The following is a 19,425-nucleotide window of genomic DNA, read 5'->3' as shown; positions in this document are numbered from 1 at the left end:
GAACAAGTCACCACCACAACAAAATGCCCAACATAAAATGTACACAAGAAATTTTGTAACACATTACTGCCTCCCGAATCTCGTTTTCATAATATGGCTCAAAAGGTGTTAGGAGCAAGCACTGCCTTAATATACAACAAGGACATAAAACAGCACCAATTAAAAATGTTTTGTGGTCGACCCCATGCTTTAATTTAGTACTTCAAGTCTTTCATTAATGTGATGCGACCCCCTTTGTCAGTCCAACTGGCTACATCACTCAAACTGTTCCATTAATAGCACATCATATCTATATACCGTCATCGAGATTCGACCTAGCCTGTCATCTAGCTCTGTCTATTTTTCTGGTCCCTATTACTACACTCTCAGGGGTAGGTCGTGTTGGAGCATTACCCTGTATCACCACTAGGGGTCAGGGCAGTGGAGGCGCAATTAGAGTTAGACTCCTATTCATAAGGGCACAAAAATCCCTGCACCACGTCCCAACGTTCAGTGATCATTTAAAGCACGAGATGCGCCTTCAATTCCCACAACATACATGCTATATATTATGGAGAAGGGCTTACATATAGATCTAAATTGAATGGATTTGTTGTAATAAACAGAGAGGAAAGAGACGAACTAAAGGTCAAATTTACTTTTTGTTTATTGTTCCGCTTTGTCAATAGAGTCTAATCAGCGATTTTGTAAAGTGTATTGTTGAAATCTAAGGGTTTTCTTTTCGAGGCACTAAGATATCCTATTGCACACATACAGTAAAAATCCACAGCAAATATGCTTCCAGTATAACGAAAAAAATAAGAACGTTGATACTAAGACGAGTCATTGTGAAAGCATACATCAACCAGTAACATAAAATCACCAATTAAGCACATTGTAAGAGAAAAAAGAGAGAAGGATAGAGAAATGAAAGGTCTCTTTGGAATGAGTGTCCCAGGAGACATAAATAAAGCCATGCTAAATCACAACGGTGCTCTTTTCCCGTAAATTTCATCACAGAAGGGCACAGGGGTCAGGATCATGTTTCATTTTTTAACCAAAATACATCCTTCTTCGTGACCTTTAATGAAGAGCTTGAAACATAAATGCGGCTGGAGCCAGAGAGGAGCTGGAAGCCGTATCCCTCTTGAGATAGGAATTACTGCAGTATAAGATTTCAGACTTTCCTGACATCAAGATGCGCTTGTGTGTATAATCACTGAAGCAAATACAGTTAAGGAGCCATTATTGTTACAAATCAAAAACTAAAATCCACCACTGAAATGTATGTGCAGAGGGAGTTGGCAAAAGTGCCGAAGGCCAAGATCTGCACTTCATCCCCCACAGGAAGCCAACCCCACTGCATCCAGACTTTGGGCATGTACACATTTGGAAAAAAGTTCCTGGGACACTTTACAGCACAGCTATCAATTACTTACTTGAAAATTTACCGCACCCACTGTCCCAAAGCTCTGCCCACTCCGCCCAACCCACAGAATTAGCATAATTTAACTCTGCCTACTTAAAATACTGTCACAGGTTGTCACTTGCATTATAAAATAAGGAACATGTTATTAAAGTACATACATTCATCCAGTCAGGACCAATAACAACACCTTCCCAACTGGACAAAACTATCAATCTCAAACAGCTCAGTGACAGACATTACTTACTCACTCTCTCAGGACCGCCAGATGGCGCCCAGTGCAACAATCTTTTTTGGTGCCCATGACCTCGTTCTCCACGGCTTCCCTCACAACCACTGGCCAACAGTGCCCCTCATCTTTCCATAGTCCCTCTGTCACAAATATTTAATTTGTTTTGTAGCGCGGCTCATACCAGCACATGTGCGTGCAGTTTATATCATCTCGGGAACAGTGGTACCTCCTTTACTCGAGCTCTACTTCTTGTAAATGTTACAGTTTTGGGAATGTTATCTAAAAGTATTTCCAAAGTTTCTGCAGTCTCTTCCGTAAACTGAAAGGGGTGCGAGGTTGAGGCACACTCGTACTACTATAAAATACACGTACAACATACGGCAGTGACGTCCCGTGTAGATATCTCCTCAGGGCCTTGAGAGGGACACAGATAATTTATCACCTCCCCCCAAACCTGTTTACCTGGTACTACAGCATCTCCCGCAGCTACCCAGTGGTCAGTGACACTGTGTTTGGGCAGCTGCGGCTGTCGGTAAGGGGCGTCGCTAGATGATTGACAACCTCAAACACAGCCAGTGATTGACTATAATTCAATTGCGCCTTCTCTTGGAGTAATCCTGCATTGCCATCTACATGCTGAGAATCATGTTACATCAAATTTCAGAGGTAAAAAATAGGCGGCGTAACTGAAATAGATCATGGGTATCATGTTTCCTTTCAACTCACAATTTTGTACCTAATTAAGTCTGTCGACCTCCGGAGCAGTGCCGCGGCCTGTCTGCTACTGCCCTGTCTTATCACAGTCACTCTACGCAGAGCCTGGCACTTTCGGAGGTACTTACTGTTACCTTCAGGAAGCATTGGTCTGTGGTGGTTTTTGGAGAAATGTGAGCTAAAATATTTTTTATACGTTTCAGTGAAATGTAATTGCCATTTCCAGGACTGTCCTGTGATATATGGTCTGGTACTTACCCATGTCCCCTACTCTAACCACAGACCCTTGGGTTCTAGATGGCATTTCCCTCCCCTCCATCATAAGAGTTTGGAGACCACACCAATAGTTCTTGATTTTTTGGATCAGGGGGGAGTAACCTCCCCCACCGTATTTATTAACATTAATAAACAAATTAAAAAACATTATATACAGAAACTTTACGCAGAAAGTACAGATACATTTTGATAGTCAGATATTCCACGGCTAACCTTCACACAGTCTAATACACAAGACACTCCTACCGTAAAATCTATCAATGCATTCATTTACTTTCTGCGAGTCCCATCTAGAGCCTACGGCAAAGTCAATGACTGGCAGCTTCCCCGGTCCCAGTGTGCTAATAAGGTTGCGCAGGGGGTTATAGCTTATCGGATGGATACTTTGCCCCGGGCCCCCCCCTACGCCCTGTGCCTTACACTCCATTACGGGGGTGGGGGGGCGGCAGACTTCTGCACAATGACACCTTGATGCGCATGCGCGTGCGGGGGTGGCCGCCACTCTACTGCTTGCTCTTTCGGCCTGTGAGTGCGAACAAGTCCAGGCTTCACTCCTGAGTCACCGGATGAAGAAACTGCGAATGATGTTGAAAAAAGAGAGCCAAAGGTAAGTGCCTTGCCATGTTGGCATGCAACACAGATTCCATACAACTGCATCTAGCACCGATCAGATAGTGACATTAAAAGCCCCTTCCCCTGAGTAACAGGGAGAAAGGGGAAAAAACCCATTGTGTACCTAAAAGTTGAACAGTCACACCGTGTTAGAGCATGTGCAGATGCACATATCTCTTGTAAGAGTTAGAGGACCACCTACCGATCCTTTTGAGACGCTCAACCCCTAGCCCGCTTGCTGCTGCCTCGGTGGCTGCTCCTATCCTGAATGAATGAGTCCCGAAGTTGGCAGGGTCTAGCCCGGCACTCTTCAATGCCAGGAGCATGACTTTCCTGAACTGAAACACCGTGAGTGGTGTCCCGTCCCCATGTATCAGGAGAGGCCCCCCGTAGCGTGTGCCCGTTGGGCCATAAAAGCCTCAAGCCTGTAGACGGGGCAGCATGGCGTGTTCCCTGCCCTGTGTAATATTATGCTCTCTCCTTTACCCTCTTGATCGGTTTTTGATTTCCGGATGGAAATCAGGACTTAATCCTTCTTTCTGCTAACGCGTCCCATTTGCAAGCCCCCCAGCCAATCTTCCTTATTCTTTGTGACTAGCTCGCCTACCCTAAAAGCGCCGTAAAATGCAAGGCAGAATGCAGCTTGAAACAAGATCACTTCGCCTGGGGAAGTGCAAACCCGCGGCAGGGCCCCCACTAGCTTCCCTAGTTAAACCTATGGGCCTTCTGACATCCGGCTGCCCTCCCTGCAAGCGTTGCCATCCTTTCAGTGCCTGGCGTACTATGAAGTTTTTTGTGGAATCCCCCTTACCTTTTATTTTTGCAAAAAATTATATGGCTGAGATATGTCTTCATGCCCCTGCTACCGTGCTCCCCTGTTCCCTCATGAACACCAGATATTCAACTACTGACTCATGATCATGCCATTTGTGCTCCCACTGTTCCCCCAAGAACAAGCAAAAAGACCCAAACGCCCCTTTGTAGGCACTCCTGGTTCTGGGTGCTAGGCTCGCTGCCACGAGGTTCGATACTCGGGGGCACCAAGCTGCCAAAGCTGTTCTGGGAAAGGTGATGGGTGCACTGCTGCCTCTGGAATATGTGACCTGAATGCCTGCATTTTAAAACGAGACAATGCGTCAGCCGCGTGGTTCAGAATACCTGGAACGTGTTTAGCTTTAAAAATGACATTCAATTTCATGCACTGCAACACAATTTCCTTCAACAAACACAGCATCATGCTGCATTTAGCTGTTTGGCTATTTCCGCATTCTACTACTGCCATGTTGTCGGACCAGAATATTACCGACTGATTTTTTAAACACTCCGCCCACACAGTCAGTGAAACTAGAATTGGAAAAAGGTCTAAGAAACTTATGTTCGCGGTGATTCCAGATTCCCTCCACCAGTCTGGCCAACGCTGAGCTACCCACTCGCATCCCAGGATGGCACCGAAACCCTCGCTACCTGCAGCGTTAGTCATGAGGCCCAGCTCCGGGCTGGACCTAGGTGGGCTGGGCCACACCACTCTCCCATTGAAATCACGCAAAAGTGCTTTCCAAATCAACATGTCTTGCCTGACTTCGCCGGACAGCCTGGTGTGGTGATGCTTCTCCCTGAGGCCTGACAGAGCATGCGCGATAGAACGAGAGAAAGGGCCTGCCATTGGGATTATGCGTAGTGCGAAATTCATTTGCCCTACCACCTGCTGTAGCTGGTGCAATGTAACTTTCTCTTTCTTGAGGCATTGTTGCAAAGCCGCCCCAAAATCTTTGACTTTGTCAGCGGGTAACCTCGAGACCCCTTGGGCAGAATCTAGTTCAGTCCCCAGAAATTCAATTGCTGTGCTTGGGCCCACTGTCTTACCGGGCGCCAGGGGCACACCGAACTCCTGCATCAATGTACAGAATTTTGACAAAGCTGCCCTGCATTCCCCAGACTGTGGCGCCCCCAGAAGCAGAAAATTATCTAGGTAATGCAGCACCCACTGATGCCCTGACACCCTCCTGAATGCCCATTCCAAAAATGAGCCAAATTTCTCAAAGTAGGCACAGGACACTGAGAAACCCATAGGCATGCATTTGTCGACGTAATACTTCCCCTGGAACTGGAAACCCAGTAAGTGAAAGTCTGCAGGGTGTACTGGTAGCAATCTAAATGCAGACTCAATGTCGGCCTTTGCAAGCAAAGCCCCCTGACCCAAAGACCTAAGCATGTCTACCGCTTGGTCAAAAGATGCATATTTCACACTACAAAGTGTGTCAGAGATGGCGTCGTTCACTGAACTGCCCCTTGGTGCAGAAAGATTGTGAATCAGTCTGAATTCACCTGGCGCTTTCTTAGGGACCACCCCTAGAGGGGAGCACACAAAATCCCTCATTGGGACATCTTCAAAAGGCCCCGCCACCCTACCCAGGCTCACTTCCTTAAGGATTTTTGCTGTTGCTATGTCTACATTGGACCTAATTGACAGCTGGTTCTGGCAGTGCGCCACCCCGTTGTAACCCTGGGCTGGTATCCTGAAACCTTCCACAAACCCCTCCCTGATCGTCCTGGCTGCCTCAGGGTAGTTGTAAGACTCTAACCAAGGTATCATAGCGCTAATGTTAACGGGAGAACTGGCCTTTCCTAGTAGCAAGCTGCTATTCTTGTTTCTTTCCCCCTTTGCCCCTGGATTGTTTGACACCTGGACTCGGGATGGGATGCATTGCAACAGTAACCACAGGAATGCTTGAATCTACATGTGCCTGGTGCTCTACTGCAGGTCCTTTTGTTAAAGTCAAAACAGACGCCTTTTTTACCAATGCTCCCAGACTTCCAAGTGACTTCCCCCGCGTTACCGGTGGGGCCTGTTTTAAAGGGCTGAGACCGCACTGCATCCGGTACCTGCCCCCGCCCATTATCAGCTGTTCCCTGAACCAAATGTCTCAGATGAATAAACATGTCCGTCTGGTTCCATTTTAGGGTTGGATCCTGCGCTTTTTCCCTTTGAAACTCCTTGTCATACTCTTTCCACCCATCGCCCCCTTGTGTAGCATGTGCGACTGTGATCCTAATCTGATAACATGCCATCTCAGAGCCAACCTCTGGGAAACGCTCCAACATGACAGCCATGAATATAGTAAAACCCTGTACCCAGTTGGCCAAAGTCTCTTCTACCCTATATTTCAGGACTATATTGGACCATTCTTCGTAATGTGTCCATTCCTTGTTCTTTTTTGCCTCTTCCCTGTCTGCCTCATCAATCAAGAGTGAAAACATGCTAATATATTCCCCCTTCCAGGCCCTTACCTTAGTCTCTTTCGAAAGATGCCGCCCCAATTGTTCGCTCCCGGAGTGCATCTCTCCCAAACCTAGTGGGGGTAATGTTGCCCTCGTACCTGCTGGCGCTGCTGCATCAGCCGTCTTGCCCGCGTCTGTGTTCTTTGCGTCTCTGATTATCTCCCGGACACCTTCGCCGCCGAGGTCTGGTGCTGTGGCAACGGGTGTTGCACTCCCTACCGGTATTGCCGGCACCTCGCTTGACCTCCCCTTTCCTAGCTCAGCCATCAATTTCTTTGCCCTTTCAATGGCATCCCCCTGCCAGTTGTCACCCCTGCGGCATGAGACTAGTTCCCTACCATCTCCAGCCAAGGCAGGACTACCGTCTAGTTGGCGGCTATGTCTGGCTCTGTCGGGGTGGCTCCCTCAGTCCCATCGCCCGGGGTAAGAGCGGGGTCAATAATGGGTCCCACAGGCACTGCACCACTAGGGCACCCTTCGCCCAAGGGGCCCGGCGTGTCCGCTGGTGTGTCTGCGTCACCTGCGCCCCCCTCACCCTGAGGTCTTGGTGCGGGTTCAGGCTCACGTCTTGGTGGCACCGCTGTCCCTCTCCCACATGGCTTGGGCCTGTACCTCTTTGGCGAGGGCGGGGAATAGTGTCTTGGTGGGACAATAGGCCGCCTACCCCTCCCCTCCGGCACCTCGGGACCCTCCACCTTATCCTGTAACCTGTTGAGGGTCTGCCCCATGACCTGGACTTGCTGCATTAAAGCCTCCAGCAATACGTGCGTACGTGATCGCTTCACGTTCCGCCGCACCGGAGGGGGCATGACGAAAGATGTACAATTATACGAGACCTGCCTGTACACGTAACCGCAGCACTAGCTAGGTGAATGTGTCACCCCTTACCTTCCAGAAGTAGCAGCCCCAAGCCAAACTTTGCACCTACACAACCAGAGCCACGACCTACTGGCTAACCCAGTAGGCTCAGGTGAGCCTCCCGCTCAAACCCTCTGTGGCTCCCAGAAGCGATGAGATGCTGGCTAGCCGGTGCCGCCCAAGCGAATCCCTCCAATGACCACCAGCAACTTATTTCTCCCCTTACCTGTCTCGTACTCCACGGGATTCGTGCTGTGTAAACAAGAAATAAAGCTGGTTTCGCTGCGCCTTACCTGTCTGTTACCCCGAGCTCACGCCTTGCAGGGGGATAAGTTAAAACGCGCTTCAAAAAACCCCGCAGCAGCCCCCCAGCAACACTCCCTTGGCCACAGTACTCCTAAAACCCCAGCCGCACTGAAGGAACTATCCTTTGTCTACACGTTATATGTATACTGAGCTAACAGTGCCCTGAAGACTATTGTTTGCCTGCTGATGTACTATATGAATCACTGCCACCAACAAAGAAACAATTAAGGAACTGAGGCAGCTGGGTTAAGTTATTTGTCTAATATCACACTGCTACCGTATAACTTGTACAATGCCAGACACACTGCTCGACCTTTACGCTGAGCCTATTTCATAAGCGCCACAAAATGCTGTACCACAATGTGAGGAGAAACCTTGCCCACCCCTCTGCCTGAGCCCCCAGGTGAACAAATATCCCAGCAGTAAACACCAAGCAGTGTTGTGAGGATGGAATATCACAAGCTGTACCTAGGAGTCCCCCTGCCCCCTATCGTTGGGCGCGCTCTTCAGTGCTTTTTGGAGTTTGACATTTTTTTTTTTTGCCAGCTTATGACACTTTGACAGCGTTAGCAGGACTTGAACCCTTGTCCTGTGAGATCCTATGCAACCACAGGCACAAGATTTACCGTCGAGCTATAGCTAGAACTGAACAGGATTAATGGGAATTGAACATGCAACCTTGAGCCCCAGAGTCTCAGACCCCTCCCGGTGTTCCCTGCAAATAACTCTTGGGTAAAGGCGGGCTGCTGCCGTTCGTCGCCCCGCTATTAAGAACCCGACTTGCCAGTCACGCCTGCTATTCAACTCAGTTCCCCGCCTGGCTTGCCGCTTACCACACTACCGCTCCCGAGCGACCACGCTCCACCGCCGTCTAATACTGGGTTGCTCATGCCGGGAGTCGAGCACGTGTCCTGCAGCTACGAACGCACCAACGGCGGGTGTCTACCGGTCACGTCGCTCTGGGGCACACGGAAAAACTGGCTGCGAAAATCCCCGATGCTCCACCGTCTATGCGACGACTCCGCTCCGCTAAAAAACAAAAGAAGAGATGCTTTCTCCTCCCGCCGATCCACTTCCTCCATAGTAGCTTGGAAACTGCAAGACAAAGAAAGAAGAGATTATGGGCCCACCGCCAGCCCGGTGAACCCTGCCTGTGGGGAGCACGAACAAGAGACTGTTCTGCTCCCCACCACCTCCTTTTAAAGAGGGCGCCCAGGCTGACCGGATGAGACCGGTCGGCCTGGGCGCAAGCTGGATGTTCCCGAGCTGGAAGCACTGAAGTGCTTCCGGCTCACAGAGGCCGCCTCGCCCATTGGTCTTTGCGGGAGGGCAGGGGAGGGAGAGCCGCATCATTTGCTGACGCGGGCTCCCTCCCCGCTTCTGGTGGCTGGGGACTGTTGCGACCGCCATAATGGTGGCCCGGTCTAGTCAGCCCTCACCTTCCCAGTAAATTACCCGGGACAGTCTCCAACTTGCCAGACTGTTCCGGCAAAACCAAGACAGTTGGCAGCTATGACCTACCTTTGGTTAGGCCCAGGGCCTAGCTCGCCACACACAGCCAACTCCAAACTGGACAACCCCTAAAGGCTCTGGGGCATATTCACAAGAACGTGTGATAACTACCGCAAGAGTAGCTTAACGCAACTCTCAACATCGCAGCCCATCACGGGAAAATATCCCAGTGTCAAAGTGGAATTTACAACAAGGCATTACCATGCTGGATTTGCGGACAATGTCTTCGATACAACCACATTGACGGGGATAAAAACACAAACCACAACACCAAAAAACCTGTGATGGGCCAAAGCCAAAAAGAAAACAGTGAAAACCAGCACGAGGGCAGCAATACACAGGCGTAATGCGGGAAAAAGCACAAGAACAGCATACGGAAAATGCCACCAAAAAAAACCATCAACAGCGGAGTACCACGGATGCACCCAAACCGACTGCAGAGGAAAACATGTACACCACAACATCCAAGCACCGTGGAAGAACAGAACCGACTGGCACACCGCATGAAAGAGACCAGTGGAAGACAAATCATAGCCGCAGGAGCGACTCGCCCACCGTGCAGCATACGCACATAAGCAGAAGTGCACCTCGACATTGACAACATCCCGGTACAAACAGCAACCCCTCCACAACAGAACACAGGACACTACAGGTTCCGCAAATGTGCACACCATGGCAAATCACAACTGAAACCGCAGGGATATGGAACATGACAATGTACAAGTACAATCTGTTACCTGCAAATATGTTTTAATCACACATGCAGCGCTATTGGACATCCTCAATTATCCCACAATTGCCATGGACGGCCACAATATGATGTGCTCATGAGAAGTAAGTGTAAATGATGGAGTTCCTACGGGCCATTCCTGCTGCAGCTGCAGTGGGATGTGGGCCACCTGCCTCATCTTCACCATCATCGTCCGGTACCTCTGGAACTGGGATCTATGGGGCATTGGTGCGAACACAGACGTTGTGCAACACACAACATGCAACGATCATCTTGCACACGATGTCCGGGCTGTACAGGAGATTTCCACCTGTGATGTCCAGGCACCTGAAACGTGACTTCAGCATGCCAAATGTGCGTTCAACGATGCCCCTGGTGTGTATGTGGGCCGCATTGTACTGCTTCTGGGCGGGCGTGTTCAGGTCTCGGAGGGGTGTCATCATCCATGGGCAGAGTGCATATCCTTGATCACCTGTGACAGTGCAGGGAGAAAAGAGTCAATACTTGGTATGGCAGGATGTGATGGCAGGCCCACCAATACAGTGATGCCTATGCTGGCTGTGTGTGGGGTGAGTGTAAGCCAGCCCTCAGGGAGTAGCTGGTCTTGGCAACAACTCCAACAGTCATCAGGCACTCAGTAATGTAATGTCAGTACAACAAGGGGGGAATGACTCGAGTGGCACAGGGCTAGTGGCCCCAGATGCACAGCGGCCGACACGGGCCCACCGATACGGAACGCTGACCTGCAGGAGACTGGGGTAGGGTCATGAGGGCAGAGCAGGGTTTCGTATGTGTCATATGTGCCTTCTGCGGAGTGTCACGGGGCGAATGGGGGGCCTACCCCCAGGGCATGATGCAGAGGGCACATGTCAGCTGTGTCCGGCAACATGGCACATACAAATGCCACAGACTCAGGCCCAACACCAAGTCCGTACCTGCCCGTTGCTGATGAAAACCCCCAAGCCAAAGGCTCAGACACCAACGATGCTCTGCCGGTGGATGATGGACACTCATGGTGCACAGGGTAAGTGGCATCACGTGTTGCAGGTCTGCCTAATGGAATTATGCCACACTGATCGAAGGGAGTCTGGTGCTGTGACCGCTGCAACAGACTTGGGGTCACTGCCATTCAGGACTCGGGACACTGTTCCACATGTGGGACCTACTGGTCCAAAGAGGATGCCGGTGGAGCATGTCAATAAGTAAGGAGTGATGTGGGCCAGCGTTGGAGGGGCCAGCGAGGGTCTGTGGAGGCTGCTGAGCTCGCGTGACTGGGGTCTGGAGCTTGCACCGGCACGTGTTAGGCCTTCTTCGACACACGACGGTGTCGGCAGCTTAGCAGTGTGGCCGTGGTGCGCTGGGGCGGGCAGGCCTGGTCTGTGCATCAGCATCCTGGGGTGCAGCTGATGCACAGGGTCGCAGGCCCTGCTGCTCATGGCGTCGGCCTCGTTGCAGGCCACGCGGTGTCGCACTGTCAGTGACGTTGGCCTTCCCGAGAGTGGACCACACCCTGTGCGACGGGGTTTGTCACCACACCCCTGCACAGCCCTGGCGTACTCAGGGCCAACATACTACACTCACGCACATAGGGGGGGACGTATCGTGCGACACTTCCGCTATCTGTTCCACGGCCGGGGTGACATTGTTGCTTCCACTGCTCACTACTCTCCAGCCACCAGCAGTTGTGGTCTGCATGGACATGTCTGTGGTTTGCATAGCCATGTCTTTCCTGCACATCCACACCTCACTTCTCGTTGTGTACATTCCCATTCATGGGTCACATGCATCCTTGCGCATGGCTGCATTCCGCATCTCCACACGATCAGCTGTTGTGTGGCTGTGCTGCCATGTAATGTCTGTATTGGGTGCAGGGGTAGCCCAAGATGACCATGGAGTGGTTTTGTCGTGTCTGGTAGGTGGTCATGTAATTTGACATGTTGTATGTGGTTTGGTCACATGTGCATTCCCATAGTTGTGCGTTGTGTGTTGGTGGCTTTGGGGTGTATGATGTGTTGATTTGACACTTAGCAACGAGCAGTCCCGTTCCATATGTGCCATCCTGAAAGCGCTGATTGATGATGGACTGTCGGGTAGTTGGCGACGACATTGGTGAAGAGTCCCCAGTGGTCCACAATTGCCTGCACATTGATGGAATGCTGATGCTTTCTGTTGCGGTAGTGGTGTGCAATATCTGCAGGGGGCACAAGTGGGACATGTGTGCAGTCGATTGCCCCCAACAAGGCCAGGAATCCGGCTATAGCGTAGAAGCCTTGCTTTGTCTCCAGCTGTTCCTGCGCAGTGTTGGGGAAGTGAAGGTACTGGGGTATGAAGCTGAGGATGGCATCCAGGACAGGTGTGATGAACTTTGATAGGGCTGGCTGTGAGACCCCTCCAACTCTGGCAGTTGTTGGTTGGAAGGTACCAGAGGCCAACAGATGCAGCACAGCCAGCAGCTTTGTCTGCGGAAGGATGTTGGTTGTCTGCTGTGTTGGTACCATCAGCCTGTGGGCAATGTTGGTCAGGATGCGATGGATGGTTGCCCTTTTGAGCCTGTAGTGGGCAATGACTTCCGCAAGTGTTAGGTCTGTGAGAGTGGTGCATTTTCAGTAGGTCCGCTGTCTTACTCTGCGCTGCCTCTGTTGTGGTCCGGGGGGGCGGGTCGGGGTCCAGGGGGTGGTGGAGGTCCTGGGGGTGGTGGCATGGGTGTTGTGGCACCGTTGGGGCTCCGAGCTGCATGATGAGTAGCTCCATGGTGTCGTTTGTTCTTCGGTGTGGCTATGTGCGGGGCTCCGTTGCCTACTGTCGGGAGTCGTCCATCTTTACACCTGCTTGAGGCAGGTGTTAAATACCTGCGGCTACTACGGCTTATCGCATGGTGTTGACTTACATAGCGGATCTGGCATTTCGTTGTGAAAGTGGTGTTGTGGTTTTTTCGCGTGTTTTTGCATGGGAACGCCTACTCTGCATCTCAATTGCGTTAGTTGCCGATGTCATCCGTGGCGTTTTTTTTTGCCGCTACTATCGCAGGAAAATTGGTGATATCATCTGTTAGCGCCAGCTTGTGAATGATGCGATTAATTTATCACCATTTTGGCTGCAATAAAGTGCCGCTAACTCAGCGATAAGTCCTTGAATATCCCCCTCAGTTTTTCTTAAACATTTTTTTTAATTTGTGGATTCTTTCAAATGATTTGCAACGTTTCATTGGCTAGTGGGCAAATGTTGGACATCCTGTGTGACCCTGCAACCCTGGTTTTAAATTAGAAAAACATGTGAAAGAATCAGCATAGGGCCATGAAGCTTGTCGGGGGATTGGGGGGGGGGTTGTGTTGCAGGCTCTGTGTGCGTAGCTTGTGCTGGGTATGCAACCCCTAGCCGAGACTCAAGGCGCTCAGAGAGACTTGCTAAGGGCATGGACGCTTATTCACCAAAGTGCCAGGGGTAGTAGAAGACACATTATATGTCCTTTGACCCCACTTACATCACAGGAAGGACCGCCACTTGACCTTTGACCCATTGTCTGTTTCTCAACTATTTGGCTTTTTTATTACATCTTGCTCACCTGCCTTTCTCTCTTGTTACTGTCTCTTTCTCACACTCTGTCTTCCTTATCTATGTAAACTGTGTTTACCCCACTGATCTCCTTAGAGTATCTCACATGTGCCCCCAGCACCTGATTTTCCCACCTGTTTTGTCCCTTTTTCATCTTGTGTTCACCTGTCTCTCACTTTTTGTAACCCCTTATCTCTTTCTTACCTGTGTCTCAAGATCACTATCACCTCTATACCTCTCAGCTTTTTTCCCCCAACTGTACCTCAGCTAGTTATTCCAACCAGCTTCAGTGGCTTTCCAAAAGTTTATAACCACTCTGTCTCTCATTCAGTTCCGTGATTTCAACACCACTCTTTTAATTGTCTCCCATTTTTCAGCCATCATTTTCTCACCTGGCCAGCTCCCCACTTTTCCTGCAGTCTTCTGACTTTTTTATAGCACCTCTCTCTCATACCCATCTTCCCTTCTAAGTTGTCTCTTTCATCACTGTCTTTATAACCTCTCTCAAATTTGTACCCAACTTTCCGCCTCTCTTTTCACAATCAATCACTCAATCAATCAATCAATCAATCAATCAATCAGGATATTGTTAGCATGCTACTCACCCGTGAGGGTCTGAAGGTGCTGGGGGGGGGGGGGGGGGTTCACAGCTCCGTTAAGTTGAATAGCCAGGTCTTGAGTGTCTTCCTGAAGATGTTCAGAGAGGGGGCATGTCTGATGTCGACTGGGAGCTCGTTCCAGGTCTTGGCTGCAATGTAGGAGAAGGCCCTTCCGCCAGTTCTGGCCCTGCTGATGCGCGGGGTTTCAGCAAGGGTGCGGTCGGCAGATCGGAGGTTTTTCTTGAGTGCGTGAAGATGATTCTCTCATTGAGGTAGTGGGCTTCGGTGCTGTGGAGGCATTTGTAGCCAGTGGGGTTCTCACAGGTGTTGGGTGATGTGCTCTTGCCGAGGCATGCTGAGGATGAGTCTGGCTGCGGTGTTCTGTATGGTCTGCAGTTTGCGGAGTAGGGACTTGTTGATTCCGGCGTAGAGGGCGTTTCTGTAGTCTAGTCTGCTAGTTCCGAGTGCCAGGGTGACGGTTTTTCTTGATTCGGGGGGGTCCATTTGAAGGTCTTGCGAAGGAAGCAGAGGGTGTTGAAGCAGGTGAAGGTGACGGCGTTGACCTGACGGGTCATGGAAAGGGAGGAGTCAAGTACGATGCCGAGGTTCTGGGCGTGGTCAGTGGAGGTGGACAGGCTGCCGAGGGCAGTGTGCCACCAGGTGCTGCCCCAGGCGGTGGGGGAGGGTCCAAGGATGAGGACCTCTGTCGTCTCTGAGTTGATCTTGAGGCAGCTTTTGCACATCCAGGATGCAACGTCCTTCATACCTTCCTGAAAGCTGAGTCTGGTGGTGACGGGGTCTTTGGTGAGGGAGAGGATGAGCTGGGTGTCGTCAGCATAGGAGACTATGTTGAGTCCCTGCTGTCTGATGATGGCGACGAGGGGGGCCTTGTAGATGTTTAAGAGCGTTGGGCTGAGTGATTATCCTTGGGGCACTCCGCAGTTGATCTCTGTGGGTTCTGAGAGGAAGGGTGGCAGTCTGATTTTTATTGGGTCCTGCCGGTGAGGAAGGAGCAGAGCCATTTGAGGGCGGTTCCCCGGATGCCAGCGTCGTAGAGTCTGGTGGCGAGTGTGCGGTGGGAGATGGTGTCGAAGATTGTGGATAGGTCGAGAAGGATCAGGGCAGTTGTGTGGGCTTGGTCGAGGAGGGTGGGGTTGTCATTTGTGGCAGCGAGTAGGGCAGTCTCAGTGCTATGGTTGCTGCAGAATCCGGATTGGGAGGGGTCGACGATTGAGTTCTCTTCAATGAGTTTTGTAAGTTGGGCCTTGACGGTCTTTTCAGTGACTTTTTGCCGCAAAGGGAAATAGATCGGTAGTTCTTGAGGTCCAAAGGGTCTGCCAAGGACTTCTTGAGCAGGAGCTTGACTTCTACTCATTTTCAGTCATTGGGGAAGGTGCCGGTTTCGAAGGTGGTGGTTATGGTGCCTTGTAGTCCCGGTGTGATGGAAGTAGGAGCTGAGCTTGTTGCAGAGGTCCTGGGAAGGGGTGATGTCTGTGGCCTCACTTGGGGATTTGGTGAATTCTTGGATGATGCTCTTTCGAGTTGCCGGTGTTAGCGGAGATCTTGTTTTGGATGAATGTTAGTCTCGTTGATCTGATGAGATGGTGGTATTCTGTCATGGCGTTTTTGTATGTGATGTGGTGACTCCTAGTATGTAGTCTCTCACCTCTCCCATTTGTCTCCCCACTTTCAGCTGTTTCTTCATTCCTTTCCTTACCTGCCAATCTCTGAGCTATATCTTTCTTACAAGTCTGACCTAGATCTGCCTCTCAGTTGTCTATCACACACTGTTCTCCTATTATTTTTTCACTCATGTCTCTCCCACACTTTTTGTCTCTCTTAGCTGTCTCTTTCTTATCTGTCTATTTCACATGTCCCATACTGTCATCCCCTTTCACTGATCTTACCTCTATCTATCAACTGTCTTGTTGTCACCTATGTGTTTATCACCTATGGTTCTCACCTGTTTCACTCTCTTTCACATCTGGCAGTAAGTCTCACACATGTCACCTCTCTGATAGCCTATCTCTTTAATTCAGGTCCCTCTACCGCTCTCTCTCTCTCTCTTTCTTTTTCTCTCTCTCTAACACACACACACACACGCACACGCACACACACATACACACACTGCTTTTATCTGTCGATCTGTCTCAAATGTTTCTTTTTAATGTCCTCTTCCTGGTCTTCCTTTTGTGTTTTTTAATCTCATTTCCCCTTCAAAGTCTTTCCCATCTAGCTTCCTATCTCTCTCCTCTACTCTCCTATTTCTTTCTCCCTTTACATAGTCTGGGGCGGTAAGAGCCACAGAGATGCCTTTTTAAAAGGCATCTGTTTCACTTGCAATAATAAATAAATGTTTAGCAAGTTTTTTTGTTTCTTCTCAGGCCAGGGGTCACAACCACAGTGATTGGAAGCACAGAAGGCAAGTCAGGGGTCGCAGCTGCAAACCCTGGTGACCCCAAAATAATGTCTATAGCTGGGAGTCACAATACCAACCCTAGCATCTGCAAAATCCATGGTAATGTCAGCTATTTTATCAAATGTATTCATCGTGGCCCACTACATGGCATTGAGGACCAGGGTGTACACACCCTTCTCACTTTTCTGGCCTTTAATTTTACTTTTTTTGAGTCCCCAAGTCCACTAATGGCAACTGCAGCAATTGTTTTCAAGTTACAGCCAATCACTCGGAGACTTTAGTTCCACAATCCCAACACTGGGTTCAAGGAACCGAAATGGACGATGGAAGGAAAAGCTCTCTTATACAGTCATTGTGAAGTATTGTTTTTAATTGATGTGGTCACAGAGGTCAGCAAATCCATAGTTTTGGAAACTCTATGATTTAGTAGTCCAGGTAGCACTGAAATCGAACTTCTTCATGCCCAGACCAGAATGCTTTTTAAACACTCATTTCTCAAAACCCACTGAACAAATTTACACCAAACCAAGCAAGGGTAAATTTAAAAGTACAGTTCTACCTACATGTAAAGTTTGGTGTAATTCAGTTAATCAATGTTCCTGTATTGAGGGGCAAAATCTCCTATCAGAGTTAAATTCAGAACTGCCACTTTTTAAACCCTGCATTTTATTGGCACCCACTTGCTGGATATACACTAAACTTGACATGAATAACCCAAAGTGGAGGACGTATATTTATAAAACTGTCATACAGATTTGGTGAGTGCCGCCAAAGTTATTAGCAAAACATAAACGCCTTTTAATTGGAAAGTGAGCCCTAAATTTAAGTACAGAGGCCCTATAAATGTTTTTACTGAAATACTTGGGTTAACTTGAAGTTATGGTTAGATTTGGTTACAACAGTTTAACACACGTTAAAAAAAACATAGGAGTTCTCTTACAAAACTGTAGATAATTTGTAATTATGGCCACAAAGTAAAACCATAAACTAAACTACTGAACTGTGCAACTTATATTTCGTTCTGCATCTATAGCATATTTAACAGTCAAGCAAATAACAACTCGATATAACAGATGAAATTAAAGATATAAATAATCTTACAGATGAGAATATATATTATATTACCATTAGAATACGAAGGCTGTGCAAAACACGGCTTGGCTATTGGTGTAGAGCCCTCTCCAGCCTGGGTTCCAGCCAATGACTACACCACAGACAGAGCTTAGTATTACACATCGTTATTCATTTGCATGTAACTGTGAACTCAATATTCTGAGCCAGTCTTCATTGCGTTCCACTCTAACACTTATGCCAAAGTTCTATGGAGTCTATCAGGAACCAAAAGGGTTCCATCATCTCTAACTACAAGACATTGCAAGATGGACTGTCCTAAAGCCAGACCTTGCAGCCACTGTGGCCAACTAACCAGAGCTTAGCTTGGCCTTTGCCCACAGGCAGCAGGTGATGGCCTCAAGGTCTAGCCTTCAACCAGGCCATTGGCAAACTTGCCATGATTGTCCAACCCCCATTGCCCATGGATGTCCTGTGGGGTTTGCTTCTCATTAACGGGTCACTAAATTCTGTAGAAGGTTCATTAGTGGTCCACAAGTCATTAATCCTCCCTTGAGAGCCACAACCTAAGATGCCGTCCAACTTGCATTTTTGTTGCAGAGTATGCAAACCCCAAGGCAGTGCTTGTGAGCCTCGTTACCTCATTGCAGACCTCAAACTCTGCATGAAGGTCCACAGTGCCCATTTTTCAAAACTTTTTATTCCAAGGGGTGGTCCTTTTGATGTTCCCTGCTTGAGCCACGGGGCAGGAGATGCAATACTGTTTTACTGTGTCCCATTATAGCTTCTTAGCTTTCTGTCAGCACACAAGAATGGAGTCTGGTGTCTTGTAATGACATATTTTTGTCCGCAAAGAACCTGGGAGTGTGGTTTGAGGATAACCTTTCTTTTTCCATCCAGGTAAAGAAGCTTTCAGGCAGCTGCTTTGGACTCCTTAAAACACTAAGGAGCTTTCTTCCTCTTCTCCCTAGGCCTGCTAAAGAGACAGTCATCCATGCCTTGATCCTCTCCCGTTTGGATTACGCCAACGCTTTGTATGTGGGCATCCCGGGATATTCTTTGAATAGACTCCAGGTCATCCAGAATGTGTCTGCCAGGCTTCTCCTTGGAATCTCCAAGAGGAGTAGCGTGCGCGAACATTTCTGCTCACCCCACTGGCTTCATCATGGCTGATCGGGTCAAATTCAAATCCCTTGTTATCGCCCATCGTGTCCTCCATGGTCATGGTCCGCCTATTTGCAGAAGCGGTTTTTCGTTTACGTCCCACTGAGACAGCTAGGCTCATCAGCACTTCTTTTAGCGAAAGTGCCCTACTTCATTTGCCACAAGATGGGCGGCTGCTCCCTGACCATGAAGGCTGCCCAGGCACGGAATGCCCTTCCGTTTCCACTGCGCAATACCCAAGACCCGCTGGCCTTCAAGAAACTTTTAAAAACCTACCTCTTCCCCTAGTGACAGCTCGGTGACTCCTCTTTGACTCGCGCCGGGACACTCCTCGGAGTAGCTGTGTGCGTTATAAAAGTATATAACATAACATAACATAACATTTGTGGCCAGCCAAGCAGAAGCTTTTTGTAGATGCTAGGGAAAAAAGCTCACTCAATTATTCAGATTGGATTCTTTTTATATTTGGGTCTGCAGATGGTCCGCAATCGCGGGGTTTTAGGCCTCTAGTCTATCCATGTTTTCTCTAAAAAAAAAAAATGGATTGATCTTTCCTAACCAGTTAACATATTCACAAGAGTTACACGTCATGTTTTCTAACAATATTCACCAAGATGTGAAGAATATCAGTTACCAACAGAAGCATAACTGTCTAGATCCTCAACCACCCCAATGTCCAGCAGGCCATCTTGAAAT

Source organism: Triturus cristatus, chromosome 11 (genome assembly GCF_964204655.1).
Source record: "Triturus cristatus chromosome 11, aTriCri1.1, whole genome shotgun sequence".
In the NCBI taxonomy this organism is placed as follows: Eukaryota; Metazoa; Chordata; class Amphibia; order Caudata; family Salamandridae; genus Triturus; species Triturus cristatus.
This window is presented reverse-complemented; position numbering follows the sequence as displayed.